The sequence below is a fragment of the Bufo bufo genome, chromosome 3 (assembly GCF_905171765.1).
Source record: "Bufo bufo chromosome 3, aBufBuf1.1, whole genome shotgun sequence".
Classification (NCBI taxonomy): Eukaryota; Metazoa; Chordata; class Amphibia; order Anura; family Bufonidae; genus Bufo; species Bufo bufo.
Window position 1 is genome coordinate 209,146,055 of NC_053391.1, and position 19,563 is coordinate 209,165,617.

Consider the following 19,563-nt stretch of genomic DNA (forward strand, 5'->3'; position numbering starts at 1 on the left):
GCATCTGCCTTCACATTCTTAACCCCAGGGCGGAACGTAACAACAAAATTAAACCTTGAAAAGAACAAAGACCATCTGGCCTGTCTCGGGTTCAGACGCTTGGCTGACTCCAAATAGGCCAGATTTTTATGGTCAGTAAACACGGTAATAGGGTGTCTGGCTCCCTCTAGCCAATGGCGCCATTCCTCAAAAGCCAACTTGATGGCCAACAATTCCCTATCTCCCACATCATAATTTCTCTCTGCGGAGGAGAGTTTCTTTGAGAAAAAGGCACACGGTTGCCATTTGGCAGGAGAGGAACCCTGAGACAAGACCGCACCCACCCCTACCTCAGAAGCATCAACCTCAACTATGAAGGGTAACGAAATATCAGGTTGTACTAGGATGGGAGCGGAAGCAAAACTCTCCTTGATATTAGAAAAGGCCTTACGCGCCTCTACCGACCAGGAAGAAAAATCTACCCCCTTTCTGGTCATATCAGTGAGTGGTTTAACAACAGAGGAATAATTCAAAATAAATTTCCTGTAATAATTGGCAAAGCCCAAAAAACACATCAGCGCCTTCTGATTCTCAGGAAGCTCCCACTCAAGCACAGCGCGGACCTTCTCGGGGTCCATGCGAAAACCAGAAGCGGAGACAAGAAACCCCAGAAATTGGATTTCTGGAACCGCAAACACACATTTTTCCAGTTTCGCATATAATTTATTCTCCCGCAGAATGAGCAAGACCTGACGTAAGTGTTCCTTATGAGTCTTGAAATCAGGAGAAAAAATCAAAATGTCATCAAAATACACTAATACAAATTTTCCCATTAAATGATAAAAAATGCTGTTGACGAAATGCTGAAAAACGGCTGGGGCATTCATCAAACCAAAAGGCATAACCAAATTCTCAAAATGGCCCTCAGGGGTATTGAAAGCCGTCTTCCATTCGTCTCCTTCTCTGACCCTAACCAGGTTGTATGCCCCTCTTAGGTCTAATTTGGAAAAGACTTTAGCCCCAACAACCTGGTTAAACAGGTCCGGGATCAGAGGAAGCGGATAAGGATCACGAATAGTGATACTGTTCAGCTCCCTGAAATCCAGACAAGGTCTTAAAGAACCATCTTTTTTCTTAACAAAGAAAAAACCAGCGGCAACAGGTGACTTCGAGGGTCGTATGTGTCCTTTTCTCAAACTCTCAGAGATATAAGCCCGCATAGCGACCCTCTCAGGTTGGGAGAGATTGTATAAACGAGATTTAGGCAGCTTGGCGCCTGGGATGAGATTAATAGGGCAATCATACTCCCTGTGCGGAGGCAAACCCTGAACTCCACTCTCAGAGAAGACATCCAAAAATTCAGAGAGGAAAGGTGGTACAGTCTTAGTAGAAACCTCAGAAACAGATGTTATGAGGCAATTCTCTCTGCAAAAGTTACTCCAACCATTTATTTGCCTCGCTTGCCAATCAATGGTGGGGTTATGTTTAGTGAGCCAGGGTAGCCCCAACACTAGAGGAGTAGGCAAACCGCTAAGGACGAAACATGACACATCCTCAACATGAGCATCACTCACAATTAAACGGATATTGTGAACTATGCCCTTTAATGATTTCTGAGAAAGTGGAGCTGAATCAATAGCAAAAACTGGAATATCCCTTCCCAAAGTGCATACCTGGAAACCATGAGTTATTGCAAATTGATTATCAATGAGGTTGACAGCTGCTCCACTATCCACAAAAATCTCACAAAAAATGCTCTTGCTCTCTAGCGCCACCCTAGCAGGCAGGACAAAACGGGAACTACAAGCAAACGGAAAACCTTCAATTTCCACCTCAACCCTGCCAATAGTAACAGACGGAACATTTTTAAAAGATTTTTTCCTTTTTGTCTCTTTATTACTCCCAGAAAACTGCCTGAATCTCCTTGAGGGACAAACATTTGCCAAATGATTTATACCTCCACAACAAAAACAAACCCTCCCATGCGGGCTGAATCTTCTATTGTCAGAGGCAATCAACCCCAGCTGCATGGGCTCCTGCTCAGAAGGGGCTGACAGCGACTGAGACTCCTGCGCACAGAATGAGACCGCTGCACTGTTCCGAGACTGAGTAGGACAGGAAGGAGAGATCTCTCGTCTCTCTCTAAGACGCCTGTCAATACGAACGGCCTGAGACATAGCAGAGACCAAGGAGATAGGCCTCTCATGAAAGGAAAATGCATCTTTCAATCCCTCTGAAAGACCATGGCAAAATTGACTTCGGAGTGCAGCATCATTCCAACCAGTATCAGCTGCCCATCTACGAAATTCGGAGCAGTATATCTCTGCGGATTGTTTACCCTGGCATAACAGACGTAGTCTAGACTCAGCCAGAGCAATACGATCTGGATCATCATATATCTGACCCAGGGCTAAAAAGAATTCATCCACTGAGCGGAGGGGCCGTGCCCCCTCCGGTAGCGAAAAGGCCCAAGACTGAGCGTTACCCCTGAGCAGCGATACAATGATCCCCACCCTCCGTTCTTCATCACCAGAAGAATGGGGAAGAAGGCGAAAATGGAGTTTGCAAGCCTCTTTAAATCGCACAAAATTCTCACTACCCCCAGAGAACGTATCCGGGAGCGAGATCTTGGGCTCAGCACAAACTCCATGAACGCAAGCTGAACCGGTCACTTGAAACTGAGAAAAAATCCTACGGAGATCAGCTACCTCCAATGAAAGACCCTGGAGGCGTTCAGCCAAAAGTGAAACCGGATCCATGCTTGAGACGGTTTCGGCGGCTGATAATGTCACGGATGGTGTACAGGAAACAAGACAATACCATATAAACAATGTCTCTCTGGATCCACAACTAAGGAACAAAGGGAGACCCCTGCAATAGAGCTGCCGCTCTCCCTCACTGCTCAGCCTATGCGAACACCCCAAAGGTGGATGGCCGCATATCCACGTTCCTCGGCTATCTATTACCTGAAGACCCTACAATAGTGAAGGGACACGACCACCGGCTCCCTACACTGACACGGAGGGAGTCAGGGTCACCTGGATCCAGAAAAGACAAGAACATAAATACATAAACAGCACTTATCTGCAGACGACTGAGGACTGAGGACTGGGAACTGGGAACAGCATGCACACACACTCCAGGAAGTTGTATCAGCCGCACACTACTGCATTATGGGGAGGAACTTAAAGGGTAGCGATCAGTCTGACTGCATGACAGCTGAGATAGACTAACGAGATGAGAAACTAAACCAAAACAAAGAAATTCAAGGAGGAGGATCTGAGAAGCTCCTGTGAGCGCTTCTCAGCTGTCTGGCTGTGACATCAGGAGGACAATTACAGGACACAACATCACTATGAAACACAACCACGGGAACACATACAGTACAAAGAACAACCCCATGCCCAACAACACCAACACAGACCTCCAACACACGAGGGAAGAAGAAAAAATTACGCAGGGGAAAGAAATGGAAGAAAATAGGACAGACGGACCCAACACTGATAGACACTAGCAACTCTATTGTAAATTTAAGTTCCACATCTCTCACAAAACCTCAAATAGACTTACTAAATAAAGGACTCAAATATGCGCCAACTATTCAATTAAACAAATTTGACACCTACATAGGAGTTGAAAAATTTATTCGTAAACTATGTTTGAAAAAATATCACATGAAAAATCCTATTAATACAGGAACACCAACACTTGTCAAGCAAACGTATACACATACTAATTTGAAAAGCAAATAGAAAAAATACCCTAGGCAATAAATAAGCCACGAGATGGCCACTTTTAGACAGTCAGTAGAATGTGACATAAGAAAAATAAAAATAACCAAAAATGCGAGAAATAATAATTTATCACAACAAGAAATTAACGCAATAAAACAACTACAAAAGGACAATAATATAGTAATACGCCCCGCGGACAAAGGCGGAGCTATTGTAATTTTAAATATAGAGAATTATAATCAGGAATGTAGGAGACAACTGTCTGATGTCAAGACATATATAGAAAACTAAAATCAGACCCCACAAAGGAATATTATATAAAATTAAGTAATTTATGTAATGAGGGATTGCAACAAAAGATTTTAACAGAGGAGGAATATAAATATATATTAAATACCGTACAAAGACTACCGGTATTCTATTGTATCCCAAAACTACACAAAAATCAGACAGATCCACCAGGACGTCCCATTATATCGGGAATTAATTCACTAACCGTTAATCTGTTGCAGTATGTCGACAGACTATTACAACCGGTGGTGAAAAAGATCAGATCCTATGTTAAGGACACAACTCAGGTAATAAAAAAGATAGAAAAAATAAAATGGGACCCAAACTGGATTATAGGAACACTGGATGTACAGTCCTTATATACGGTAATCCATCATGATCATGGGATTTATGCTATGAGAGAACAATTACTCAAAGATGGCCAACTACCTACTGATCAAATAGAATTTTTGGCCGAGACGGTAAGATTTATACTAGATCATAACTATTTTCTGTTTGACACAGACTTCTATGTGCAAACACAAGGCACGGCCATGGGCACCAGGTTTGCCCCCAGCTATGCCAACCTGTTCATGGCCCAGTGGGAGCAAGACGTCATTGCTCCAAAGCTGGGGACAGACCTGGTGCTCTGGGACCGGTATATAGATGACGTGCTGTTCATATGGAATAAAGATCAAAAATCATTGGATTCTTTTTTGGAAGACATTAATGATAATTTATTGAACTTACGGTTCACAGCGACCACAAGTATGTCTTCTATCGAATTCCTAGATCTACAAATTAATATAGAAAATCAAAAATTAGTATGCAGCACTTACCATAAACCGACATCAAAGAATAGCCACATACTATATAATAGTTGCCATTTGCTGCAATGGCTTTTAAATATACCGTCAGGACAATTTAGACGCATCAAAAGAAATTGTTCAAAACAAGACACATTTGAAGAAGAAGCAACCATTTTAAAAGATCAATTTTTAGAAAAAAAGTATCCATTAGATCTATTAGAATCCTCGTTAGATAAAATACGTAAACTGGACCGAAACACTTTTTTCTCTGAAAAAATGGAAATTCCACAGTCCACAATACAAGAAAATGTCAGAATAATATTGCCATTTAATTCACAATATAAAAAGATCAAACATATAATTAATAAACATTGGCACCACATCATTAAAGACAGAACAATAGGACACGTACTGCCCAACAAACCCCACATTATTTTCACTGAGGCACCAAATTTGGGCCTATTAGTTGCTCCCACAATCAACAACAAAACCTTAAAAATACCAACCATCCAAAAATGGATAGGCATGTCAGGATTTTATAGATGTGGGTCCTGTATGGGATGTAAATTTACTACATCCCCTAAAAAAACAAGTGAAGTAAAATCAACTAGCAATGACTATATACATAAAATTAGGGAATTTCTGACATGCAACACAGAAAGCGTAATATATATCATACAATGCCCATGCAGAAAACAATACGTGGGCAGAACTAAAAGAACTTTAAAAAAACGCATAGCTGAGCATATCACAAATATCAAAAAAGGATATGATAAGCACGCCCTGTCACTCCATTTTAAAATAGCACACAATCAGGACCCAAGAGGGATGAACTTTGTGGCCCTAGAAAAAGTGAATATACAGTGGAGAGGAGGGGACCATATAGGAAAAATGTCTAGGATGGAATCTAGAAAGATTTTTGAGTTCAATTCCCTCCTCCCACAAGGATTAAATGCAGAGATGGAAGTATTTGTTTTTTTGTAAAAAGAGGACAATTGGAAAAAAAATTGTGTCCCTCATTGCCATAACTTAAAAGATTAAATGGACCCTATATAATACTCACCAAAAATACACCTTAGATTTTTGTAGACGAAATATCTCCTAAAAGAAAGAAAAAAAGTAAATTATAATTATTTTTATAAATTTTTTATTATCATTTTTCATGCATTTATATATTTTTTATATATTTTTATGTATTTATATGTTTTAAATAAAACTAAAAATAATTTTTTTTAAAAATAAATATTTTTAAGAATGACTATTTATGGAAGTATAAAAAAAAATAAAAATCACCTACTAAAAATTATTTGTTGATAATGCACTGACTATGCATCTACACATCATTATCTAAAGGCTCCCTATATAATATGGATCAAGATTTCTCTAAATTAAATTAAATTAAATAATAAATAAAAAATAAATAAAAACTGTAGGAGAACTTATATATCTGTTGATATTAGAATTTAAAAATTATTAGTGTATAAAGTAAGGTATGATTGAAATAAATAGACTTGACTGGTTGGCATATGCAATTTGAGATCGCTTCAAAAACGCATAGTCTGGATGGGGACACACACATAAGTATAGAGATCCATGTGTCCACACCCTGTGGACACAATCTATTTTCAACCAGCCAACACACAATTTACCCATGGTGAACGAAATAATATTAACCCCATGTTCCAACTAGATAGATTCAGCTTTTTAATTATAAGCTTCTACATATACACACATGTCTATAATATATGGTTTTACCCTGCCATGTATATATAAAATGCTATGACAAAGATGTATAAATATTTCATTGCACTTAAAGAATGTGTAATTGGCGAACATAAAAATCATGATATCTAAAAACCGCAGTAAGAACCACATTCAAAAAATCCAATGAAATAAATGTGAATGAACAAACAGCAGTTGACTTTTTAGATACATACTTTTTGTTTTTAGATATATTCTTATATGTATATTGAGGATTTTACTATATAAATGTATGATTAGAGTAGTTTTATAATATAATGTCTTAAAATTATAGTTGTTTAAAATCATCATCTGGTTATTTTTATCTTATGTTCACAAAGACTTTGAAAAAACTACACATTCAGGAACTACCACTATTATTGTCTATTTTTAAACTATGCATATATATATTTTAACAAAACTGTTACTAAGGGGTTAAATGATTAGCTAGGCTGGACGTCAGCTCTCAGTTGCTGCACTAAATGACGCAATAGCTCTAAATGAATAATGGATGCAGTCCTATATAAAGAGGCAAACAACAGATGAGACTTGACCACTGAGGAAGGAGTCGTGTTAACTCCGAAACGCGTATGGTGTAGACAAGTCTCAACAGAAAGAAGGAAACCGCAACATCATTTGCGTATCTCCATTGAATTTGCAACCAATCTGTAAAGAAACGAAAGTCCAGCCGTGCAAAAAGGATACAAAGCAATGGCGAATCTCAAGTAGGGCCGAATCTATACTGACCCTAGCTTATCAAACGGACTGTTTTTTTCTCTTTTGTGCAAGTTCATTCAGTGCAAGCTTATAACTCACGAGAAAGTAGATTGGGGGTATAATCATCTGCGCTGATAACACGTGGGACGCCACGCTAAGCGCTACGACCCGAACACTTCATTATTTCTACAAACAGTGAGTACTTGCTATATTCTATCACAGTGTATTAGCTGAGCTATAACTGTGAAACAAAGTTACCATTACAAAAAGGAATGTATGCAATCATATATAAAGGACAATATATATTTTTCCTATACTGAAAGATTTACGCATCTATATTTTTCTCTCTTGGAAGAATCTTACATCACGGACCAATATAGTGACTGCATCTTATCTACTATATCGAGTTTCAACAACTCCACTAGAGACATTCATCGCAAAATATTTAGTGCATGACGTTATTAACCCTTAGTACCATCACATATTAATTTATAGCATAGTTTTATGTATTTTAGATTTATCAGGTACCATATGTATATTTAATAAATTCTTTTACAAATATATTACTGTCTAGTGGTCGATGTGAATTAGATGTAGGTGTGCCCCTCTTATCCTATTATACATTTATCTTCTTTTAAGGTTTGGGGTAACCTTTTTAGGGGGAGCACCCTTTTTCATTGCAACTTGGAGGGTGAGCCATTCCGATACATCTTACAAAGAAAAATATATATGCATTTCACTTCTGCAGTTATATGTAGTGAAAGCGTTTAGGGGCCTATTTCAGTACAGAAAGAAAAATATATACGCACTTCACTGTTACAGTTATTTGTACCGAAAGCGTTTAGTGGCCTATTTCAGTACAAAAAGAAAAATATATACGCACTTTACTGGTGCTGTAATTTGTGGTGAATGCATTTAGTGGCCTACAGTATTTCAGTACAAAAAGAAAAATATTTTAATCGCTTTTAAGGGTGTTTTAATTTGCTTTTAATTTATTTAGTTCAGCTAAAAGTATGTCAGACAGAGAAGTGCCAGGCCATGCACAGAGGAGTGGCAGAGGCCTAAATGTTTCTGGTGCAGGCAGAGGTCAAAGCAGAGTAAGGGGGAGTGGCAGCAGGAGTCGCATCGAGACGCCTGAGCTCCCGGTGTCATCTAGCGGTCGTTTCATGACCAGCAACCCAGCAGTCCGAGATTGGTTAACTCGGTCATCCACTTCATCGCAAGTGACATTAGACACCCCCAGCCTACAGTCGGTGGGTTTGTCAGACACAACCCTTAGTTAACATGGCTCGAGAGCAGGCCCTTTGCCCTCACCTGTCCTCAACCTGCCTCTGTCCTTTGCTGTTCCATCAGCCACAGAAGTATTGTGAGCTGTGGGCTCAGCTCCACTATACAGCGAGGAGGAGCTACTAGAGGACAGTCATCAGCTACTGCTCAGCCAATATATGGAGGAGACATCTGCTGCTTCCTCCACTAGGCGGGCAAGTAGTGATGAGGAGAGTGGCGTGGGAGCTGGTGTTGCGAGCGGTCAGGCTCCTGACTCAGAGACCGTTGAGGAGGACATCAGTGACGTGCAAACACTACTCGATGATGATGAAGCCGATCGCACTTGGGAGCCGGGTGCAGAAGGGGCTTCATCATCATTAGGAGAAGAGAGTGGCAGCTTGCACGTGAGGCAGCGGTTGAGCCAGCAAGGTGGTAGCATGGCAGGGAGTCAGCAGGGTGACAGCAGTGGGAGGTCAGGAGCCAAACGTGCCCAGGAGCCAAAGGCTTCGCAGCAGCCTACCTGCCTGGGAAGAAGTGATGAAGGGGTTCACGGAGGCAGCTGCGGTAGCAGTCAGTCAGTGCGGACTGTTGGGGGAAAATCACCTACTTGGCGGTGTGGCAGTTTTATGTTAAGCCGCCGGAGGAGGTTAACATGGCCATATGTAGAATATGTGGGCAGAAGGTGAAGTCTGGCCAGGGTGACAATGTTGGTACCATGGCCCTGCGTCAACATATGCAGCGTCACCATAAAATGGCCTGGGAGAACCATGGCTCCGATGTGGTGGTCCAGCCTGCTGCAGCAACCGCTGCATCACCCAGTGCCACGCACCCGGTTTCAGCCAGTCAAGGCTCCACCACCTCAGCCAAAGGGAGCAGTTTGTCATTCACATCTTCTGCTGGTCCTGATGCTCCTGCTCCTCCTCCTCCTACTCCTCGTCAGTCATTCCGTCAGCAATCGATCACCGAAGCGATTGCCAAGAGACAGCCGTATGCATGCACACATCCAACGGCGCAGAAGCTGAACGTGCTCCTGTCCAAGTTGCTGGTGCTGCAGTCCCTCCCTTTCCAAGTGGTGGACTCTGCACCTTTCAGAGAACTAATGGCTTGTGCCGAGCAGAGGCGGAGAGTCCCAAGCCGTCATTTCTTTGCCAAAAAGGCAGTACAAGCCCTGTATAAATATGTAGAACAGAAGATGTGCCAGTCCTTGAGCCTGTCGGTGTCTGTCAAAGTGCATGGCAGCACCAAGGTGTGGAGCTGCAATTACGGTCAGGGACAGTACATGTCCTTTGCGGTCCACTGGGTGAATGTGGTTCCTGCACATCCACACCAGCAACTTGGTCAGGTCACGCCGCTTTCGCCTCCATGTTGTCACACCATTGGTCCTGCAACAATGTCCGCCTCTGCCTCCTCATCCTCCACCATGTGCTCAGCCTCCACTGCAGGGACAAGTCACAGTGCCCCTCCAGTATACCACATGTGCAAGCTACGGCGGTGTCATGCTGTTCTGCACCTCGTTTCCCTGGGCTAACTGAGCCACACAGGGGAGGAACTGCTCCGTGTCCTTCGTCAAGAAATCTAATCCTGTCTTTCTCCCCAATAACTCAAAATCGGAACCATGGTGACCGACAACGGGAAGAACATTGTGTCAGTGCTGCTTAAAGGAGGGCTGAGCCATGTGCCCAGCATGGGCCACGCGTTCAATCTGGTTGTCAAGCAGTTCCTGAAGTCTTCCACCCATCTGCAAGACATCCTAAAAATGGGCAGGAAACTTTGCATGCACTTCAGCCACTAGTACACTGCAAAGCAAACCCTCCTTGAGCTGCAGCGGTAGAACGGAATCCCCCAACATAGGCGGATATGCGACAATTCCACCCGTTGGAATTACACCCTTCATATGTTGGACCAACTATACGAACAGAGAAAGGCCATTAACTATTTCTTGATGATGCAAGCGGATAGGAATACTCCCTTGTGTAACTTCGATGTCAGCCAGAGGCAGCTCATGCATGACACCTGCCGTTTGCTCAGGCCCTTTGAGGACGCCATGTTATTTGTCAGTCGAAAGGACTACGGGATGAACAACGTCATTCCACTGCTTCATATCCTGGAACAGATGTAGGTAACAATGACTGGTCAAGGGACTGGAGACGTGGTGCCTAAATCTCATGGCCACATGATCCCTGTGGAAGAGGGGGAGGAGGACGTTGGAGCACATGTGTAGCGAAATTGGTGATTTTTCTACTCAGGTGACAGGAGAGGAGGAGCAGGAGCAGCCAGAGGAGCTACAGGGCTCTGAGGAAGATGAGACAGGGGACCCAGACACACCGTGGCGCCATCATCCATCCTCTTGCAGGTCTGACCGTGGGGCCCTCTGAGCTCACGTTCCACTGCCATGGCTGCTGGGGAGGGGTGGGGTGGCAGGAGCAGTACTATCTCCATCAGCAGCAGCCTGAGTAAACAGTCGCTGATGAGTAGCTTTCTTCACCCGCATAGTGAAGAAACTACTCATCAGCAGCAGCCGGTAGACCTGGAGCAGGACCTGAAGCCGCAGGTGGTGGCATACTTGGACAGCACCCTGCCAACCCACATTGAAGATCCGCTGGACTACTGGGCAGCCAAACTGGATTTGTGGCCGCAGCCAGCAGTTTGCCCTGTAAAACCTGTCCTGCCCGGCCAGTATTTTGGCATCAGAGTGGGTGTTTAGTGCGGCGTGGGCCATAGTTACCCCATGGAGAACTCGCCTGTGTACCCAAAATGTGGAGAGACTGACCTTTGTCAAGATGAATCAGTCGTGGATCAGCCAGGATTTCCACCCACCAATGCCTGATGCATCTGATTAGATCATCCATGCAGCCTTACCCAAACCTTAAAAAAATAGACCGGTTTCTTCTGGCTACCTGCCTCAGCTACCACTCTGATGCTGCCACCCGCCTGATGCCACACATCTGAAGCCAAGTGCTCCTTCTTTCACCCACCTTCATCAGTGGTTACTGGTATTGACACCCACCGCTCCACTCTGTCATCGGGTCAATTTGTGGTATCCTGATGCTGCTGCTGCCATCTCCACACTACGTCACCTTCACACTCTGTGGTATCCTTCTGCTGCTGCCATATCTACACTATGTCACCTTGCCACTCTGTGGTTTCCTGCTGCTGATGCCATCTCCAAACTATGTCACCTTGCTACTCTTTGGTATCCTGATTCTGCTGCCATATCTGCACTATGTCACCTTTCCACTCTCTGGTATCCTGCTGCTAATGCTGCTGCCATCTCCACACTATGTCACCTTGCCACTCTGTGGTATCCTGATGCTGCTGCCATATCCACACTATGTCACCTTGCCACTCTGTGGTTTCCTGTTGCTGCTGCCACCTCCACACTATGTCACCTTGCCACTCTGTAGTATCCTGATGCTGCTGCTGCCATATCCACACTATGTCACGTTGCCACTCTGTGGTATCCTGCTCCTGCCATCTCCACACTGTGTCACGGTGCCACTCTGTGGTATCCTTATGCTGCTGCTGCCATCTCCACACTATGTCACCTTGCCACTCTTGGGTATCCTCCTGATGCTGCTGCTGTCACCACCTCCAGACTCGTTCATTGTGCCACTCTGTGGCCTCCTCCTGATGCTGCTGCTGTCGTCACCTCCACACTTTGTCATTGGGCCACTTTGTTGTCTCCTCATTCTGCCGCCACCTCCAGACTCTGACACAGTTATCGCCTTCTCCTGATTCTGCCAACTCCAGACTTTGTCATTGTGCCACTCAGTGTCCTCCTCCTACTGCTGCCAACTCCAGACTGAGTCATTGTGCCACTCGGTGGCCTCTTCATACTGCTGCCAACTCCAGACTCTGTTATTGTTCCACTCGGCGGCCTTCTCCTGATGCTGCTGCCGCCTCCAGACTCTGTCATTTTGCCACTTGGTGGCCTTCTCCTGATTCTGCTGCTGCCGCCACCTTCAGGCTTTGCCATTATGCCACTCAGTGGCTGCTGCTGCTGCTGCTGCCGCCAACTCCTGACTCTGTCATTGTGCCACTCGGTGGCCTCCTTATTCTGCTGCTAACTCCAGACTCTGTCATTGTGCCACTCGGTGGCCTCCTCATTCTGCTGCCAGCTCCAAACTCTGTCATTGTGCCACTTGGTGGCCTCCTCATCCTGCTGCCAACTCCAGACTCTGTCATTGTGCCACTCGGTGGCCTCCTCATACTGCTGCCACCTCCAGACTCTGTCATTGTGCCACTCAGTGGCCTTCTCCTGATGCTGCTGCTGGTGCTGCCGCCACCTCCAGACTCTGCCATTATGCCACTTGGTGGCCTTCTCCTGGTGCTGCCTCTGCCGACAACTCCAGACTGTGTCATTAAGCCACTCAGTGGCCTTCTCCTGGTTCTGCCAACTCTAGACTATCTCATTGTGCCACTCAGTGGCCTCCTCATACTGCTGCCAACTCCAGACTCTGTCATTGTGCCACTAGGTGGCCTTCTCCTGATGCTGCTGTCGCCACCTCCAGACTTTGCTATTATGCCACTCGTGGCATTTTCCTAATGCTGCTGCTGCCGCCAACTCCTGACTCTGTCATTGTGCCACTTGATGGCCTTCTCCTGATGCTGCCACCTCCACATTCTGTCATTGTGACACTAGGTGGCCTTCCCCTAATGCTACCGCTGCCGCCACCTCCAAACTCTGTCATTGTGCCACTCGGTGGCCTTCTCTTGATGCTGCTGCTACTGACACCTCCAGACTCTGTCATTGTTCCACTCAGTGGCCTTCTCAGGATGCTAGAACCTACAGACTCTGTCATTGTGCCTCTCGGTGACCTCCGCATACTGCTGCCATCTGAAGACTCTGTCATTGTGCCACTTGATGGCCTTCTCCTGATGCTGCCACCTCCACATTCTGTCATTGTGACACTAGGTGGCCTTCCCCTAATGCTACCGCTGCCGCCACCTCCAGACTCTGTCATTGTTCCACTCAGTGGCCTTCTCAGGATGCTAGTACCTACAGACTCTATCATTGTGCCTCTCGGTGACCTCCGCATACTGCTGCCATCTGAAGACTCTGTCATTGTGCCACTCGGTGGCCTTTTCCTGATGCTGCCAACTCCAGACTCTGTCCTTGTACCACTCGGTGGCCTTCCCCTGATGCTGCCAACTCCAGACTCTGTCATTGTGCCACTCGGTGGCCTCCTCATACCGCTTTAATCTCCAGACCCTGTCATTGGGCCACTTTTCTTCCACCTCACCACTATGTCATAGGTCCACTCTGTGGACTTCTGATGCTGTTCCTACCCTGCCCACTTTATGACTGGTCCACTATTTTGGCTTTCGGCCTGGCTGACATCATCATTTATTTTACCTTTCTTCTGATCTGTCAGAAGGAAGGAAAAATGAGAAGCACAATGGATCCTGTCTGTGTAGCAGCTGTAACGCCTCTCTTTAATAGAAAAAAATAAGAGTATTGCAGGTTTGATACCTTTTAATGGCTAAAAAAATAGAAGTAATGATGTTACATAGCCAGCTTTCGAGACATCACCAGTCCCTTCATCAGACGCAGTACAAGAATATATGAAGAAATAGCAATATATACACAATAAGAACAGAGACATGGGGGAATGAATGGACATTTGAAAAATAACAGAACAAGTCCCCAGGATTTATGACACACTACAAGATCTAAAGAGTCTACTACAGACATAGTCAGGGCACCAGGTCTCTGAGATAACATCAATTTAGAGACCATACAACTTTCACATTCCTTATCTGTAAGATAATTAAGGACTCATTCTCAAGATGATATGTGGTTCTGTAATTTTTCAAATGTCTATTTATTCCCTGATGTCTCTGTTCTTATTGTATATATATTGCTGTTTCTTCATATATTCTTGTAGTACGGTTGATAAAGGGACTGGTGATTAGAGTTGAGCGGACACCTGGATGTTCGGGTTCGGCAGGTTCGGCCGAACTTGAAAAAAAAGTTCGGGTTCGGGACCCGAACTTGACCCCGAACCCGAACCCCATTGAAGTCAATGGGGACCCGAACTTTTGGGCACTAAAATGGCTCTAAAATAGTCCTGGAAAGGGCTAGAGGGCTGCAAAGGCATCATAATGTGCTTAAGAGCATGACAACTGTTCTGCAAACAAATGTGGATAGGGAAATGACTTAAAATAACATAAAATACAGAAAAATTAAAAATAACAATCTGGATCTAAGAGTAGGAGGTTGAGGAGGCGGTGGATGGGTGTATGTGGCGGTGTAGGTTGACATGGCGGTGTAGGTGGAAGCGGCGGTGAAGGAGGAATAGGTAGCCAACACTGATTTGTGTTATTTTTTATTTTTAGGACATAAAACAAAATAAAACTAAGAATAAGTGCACTTGAGTACAAGAATGGATGGTTGAGGCTGGTATAAATGTCTATTCTGCAAAAGGTACGGACAAGTCCTGTGGGATCCATGCCTGGTTCCTTTTAATAAACGTAAGCTTGTCCACATTGGCTGCGGCCTGTGATAATGCTCTCTGCCGTACTAAACACATGTTCACACTATACACTGGCTGCAGGGCAGGTCAGCACCTCCAAGGCTGACAAAGCTGCGTTGGCGACCTCTTCCTCCTCCTCTGCCTTCGCCTTGTGCTTCCACTGTGCCCCCGCTGTCAGGTGGGAATGCTATAATCAGCGTGCGCTTGTAGTCGCGCATCTTCCGATCAGTAACAGATGTTTTCACTAAATTTAGTTCTCTGTCAGCAATGCACAGCAGGGGTTCATTCACAGAAAAAGGGGGTTCATGTCACCCAGCAATACAACAGAGGATTTTGAGAGATTTAGGCCCCTGTCAGCAATGCAGAGCAGGGGTTCATTCACGGCAAAAGGGGGATCATGTCACCCAGCAATAGAACAGAGGATTTTGAGAGATTTAGGTACCTGTCAGCAATGCAGAGCAGGGGTTCATTCATGGCAAAAGGGGGCTCATGTCACCCAGCAATAGAATTGAGGATTATGAGAGATTTAGGCCCCTGTCAGCAATGCAGAGCAGGGGTTCATTAACAGCAAAAGGGGGTTCATGTCACCCAGCAATAGAACAGAGGATTTTGAGAGATTTAGGCCCCTGTCAGCAATGCAGAGCAGGGGTTCATTCACGGCAAAAGGGGGTTCATGTCACCCAGCAATACAACAGAGGATTTTGAGAGATTTTGGCCCCTGTCACCCAGGCACAGTAGGGGTTCATTCACGGCAAAAGGGGGATCATGTCACCCTGCAATAGAACAGAGGATTTTGAGAGATTTTGGCCCCTGTCACCCAGGCACAGCAGGGGTTCATTCACGGCAAAAGGGGGTTCATGTCACCCAGCAATAGAACAGAGGATTTTGAGAGATTTAGGCCCCTGTCAGCAAAGCAGAGCAAGAGTTCATTCACGGCAAAAGGGGGATCATGTCACCCAGCAATAGAACAGAGGATTTTGAGAGATTTAGGTACCTGTCAGCAATGCAGAGCAGGGGTTCATTCATGGCAAAAGGGGGCTCATGTCACCCAGCAATAGAATTGAGGATTATAAGAGATTTAGGCCCCTGTCAGCAATGCAGAGCAGGGGTTCATTCACGGCAAAAGGGGGCTCATGTCACCCAGCAATACAACAGAGGATTTTGAGAGATTTTGGCCCCTGTCACCCAGGCACAGCAGGGGTTCATTCACGGCAAAAGGGGGTTCATGTCACCCAGCAATAGAACAGAGGATTTTGAGAGATTTAGGCCCCTGTCAGCAAAGCAGAGCAAGAGTTCATTCACGGCAAAATGGGGTTCATGTCACCCAGCAATACAACAGAGGATTTTGAGAGATTTTGGCCCCTGTCACCCAGGCACAGCAGGGGTTCATGCATGGCAAAAGGGGGATCATGTCACCCAGCAATAGAACAGAGGATTTTGAGAGATTTAGGCCCCTGTCATCAATGCAGAGCAGGGGTTCATTCACGGCAAAAGGGGGTTCATGTCACCGAGCAATACAACACAGGATTTTGAGAGATTTTGGCCCCTGTCACCCAGGCACAGAAGGGGTTCATTCACGGCAAAAGGGGGTTCACGTCACCCAGCAATAGAACAGAGGATTTTGAGAGATTTAGGCCCCTGTCAGCAATGCAGAGCAGGAGTTCATTCACGGCAAAAGGGGGTTCATGTCACCCAGCAATACAACAGAGGATTTTGAGAGATTTTGGCCCCTGTCACCCAGGCACAGCAGGGGTTCATTCACGGCAAAAGGGGGATCATGTCACCCAGCAATAGAACAGAGGATTTTGAGAGATTTAGGCCCCTGTCAGCAATGCAGAGCAGGGTTTCATTCACGGCAAAAGGGGGTTCATGTCACCCAGCAATACAACAGAGGATTTTGAGAGATTTTGGCCCCTGTCACCCAGGCACAGCAGGGGTTCATTCACGGCAAAAGGGGGTTCATGTCACCCAGCAGTAGAACAGAGGATTTTGAGAGATTTAGGCCCCTGTCAGCAATGCAGAGCAGGAGTTCATTCACGGCAAAAGGGGGTTCATGTCACTCAGCAATAGAACAGAGGATTTTGAGAGATTTAGGCCCCTGTCAGCAATGCAGAGCAGGGGTTCATTCACGGCAAAAGGGGGTTCATGTCACTCAGCAATAGAACAGAGGATTTTGAGAGATTTAGGCCCCTGTCAGCAATGTAGAGCAGGGGTTCATTCACGGCAAAAGGGGGTTCATGTCACCCAGCAATAGAACAGAGGATTTTGAGAGATTTAGGCCCCTGTCAGCAATGCAGAGCAGGGGTTCATTCACGGCAAAAGGGGGTTCATGTCACCCAGCAATAGAACAGAGGATTTTGAGAGATTTAGGCCCCTGTCAGCAATGCAGAGCAGGGGTTCATTCATGGCAAAAGGGGGTCACATGTCACCCAGCAATAGAACAGAGGATTTTGAGAGATTTAGGTATCTGTCAGCAATGCAGAGCAGGGGTTCATTCATGGCAAAAGGGGGCTCATGTCACCCAGCAATAGAATTGAGGATTATGAGAGATTTAGGCCCCTGTCAGCAATGCAGAGCAGGGGTTCATTCACAGCAAAAGGGGGTTCATGTCACCCAGCAATAGAACAGAGGATTTTGAGAGATTTAGGCCCCTGTCAGCAATGCAGAGCAGGGGTTCATTCACGGCAAAAGGGGGTTCATGTCACCCAGCAATACAACAGAGGATTTTGAGAGATTTTGGCCCCTGTCACCCAGGCACAGTAGGGGTTCATTCACGGCAAAAGGGGGATCATGTCACCCTGCAATAGAACAGAGGATTTTGAGAGATTTAGGCCCCTGTCAGCAATGCAGAGCAGGGGTTCATTCACGGCAAAAGGGGGTTCATGTCACCCAGCAATAGAACAGAGGATTTTGAGAGATTTAGGCCCCTGTCAGCAATGCAGAGCAGGGGTTCATTCATGGCAAAAGGGGGTCACATGTCACCCAGCAATAGAACAGAGGATTTTAAGAGATTTAGGTATCTGTCAGCAATGCAGAGCAGGGGTTCATTCATGGCAAAAGGGGGCTCATGTCACCCAGCAATAGAATTGAGGATTATGAGAGATTTAGGCCCCTGTCAGCAATGCAGAGCAGGGGTTCATTCACAGCAAAAGGGGGTTCATGTCACCCAGCAATAGAACAGAGGATTTTGAGAGATTTAGGCCCCTGTCAGCAATGCAGAGCAGGGGTTCATTCACGGCAAAAGGGGGCTCATGTCACCCAGCAATACAACAGAGGATTTTGAGAGATTTTGGCCCCTGTCACCCAGGGACAGCAGGGGTTCATTCACGGCAAAAGGGGGCTCATGTCACCCAGCAATACAACAGAGGATTTTGAGAGATTTTGGCCCCTGTCACCCAGGCACAGCAGGGGTTCATGCACGGCAAAAGGGGGATCATGTCACCCAGCAATAGAACAGAGGATTTTGAGAGATTTAGGCCCCTGTCATCAATGCAGAGCAGGAGTTCATTCACGGCAAAAGGGGGTTCATGTCACCGAGCAATACAACAGAGGATTTTGAGAGATTTTGGCCCCTGTCACCCAGGCACAGCAGGGGTTCATTCACGGCAAAAGGGGGTTCATGTCACCCAGCAATAGAACAGAGGATTTTGAGAGATTTAGGCCCCTGTCAGCAATGCAGAGCAGGAGTTCATTCACGGCAAAAGGGGGTTCATGTCACCCAGCAATACAACAGAGGATTTTGAGAGATTTTGGCCCCTGTCACCCAGGCACAGCAGGGGTTCATTCACGGCAAAAGGGGGATCATGTCACCCAGCAATAGAACAGAGGATTTTGAGAGATTTAGGCCCCTGTCAGCAATGCAGAGCAGGGTTTCATTCACGGCAAAAGGGGGTTCATGTCACCCAGCAATACAACAGAGGATTTTGAGAGATTTTGGCCCCTGTCACCCAGGCACAGCAGGGGTTCATTCACGGCAAAAGGGGGTTCATGTCACCCAGCAATAGAACAGAGGATTTTGAGAGATTTAGGCCCCTGTCAGCAATGCAGAACAGGAGTTCATTCACGGCAAAAGGGGGTTCATGTCACTCAGCAATAGAACAGAGGATTTTGAGAGATTTAGGCCCCTGTCAGCAATGCAGAGCAGGGGTTCATTCACGGCAAAAGGGGGTTCATGTCACTCAGCAATAGAACAGAGGATTTTGAGAGATTTAGGCCCCTGTCAGCAATGCAGAGCAGGGGTTCATTCACGGCAAAAGGGGGTTCATGTCACCCAGCAATATAACAGAGGATTTTGAGAGATTTAGGCCCCTGTCAGCAATGCAGAGCAGGGGTTCATTCACGGCAAAAGGGGGTTCATGTCACCCAGCAATAGAACAGAGGATTTTGAGAGATTTAGGCCCCTGTCAGCAATGCAGAGCAGGGGTTCATTCACGGCAAAAGGGGGTTCATGTCACCCAGCAATACAACAGAGGATTTTGAGAGATTTTGGCCCCTGTCACCCAGGCACAGCAGGGGTTCATTCACGGCAAAATGGGGTTCATGTCACTCAGCAATAGAACAGAGGATTTTGAG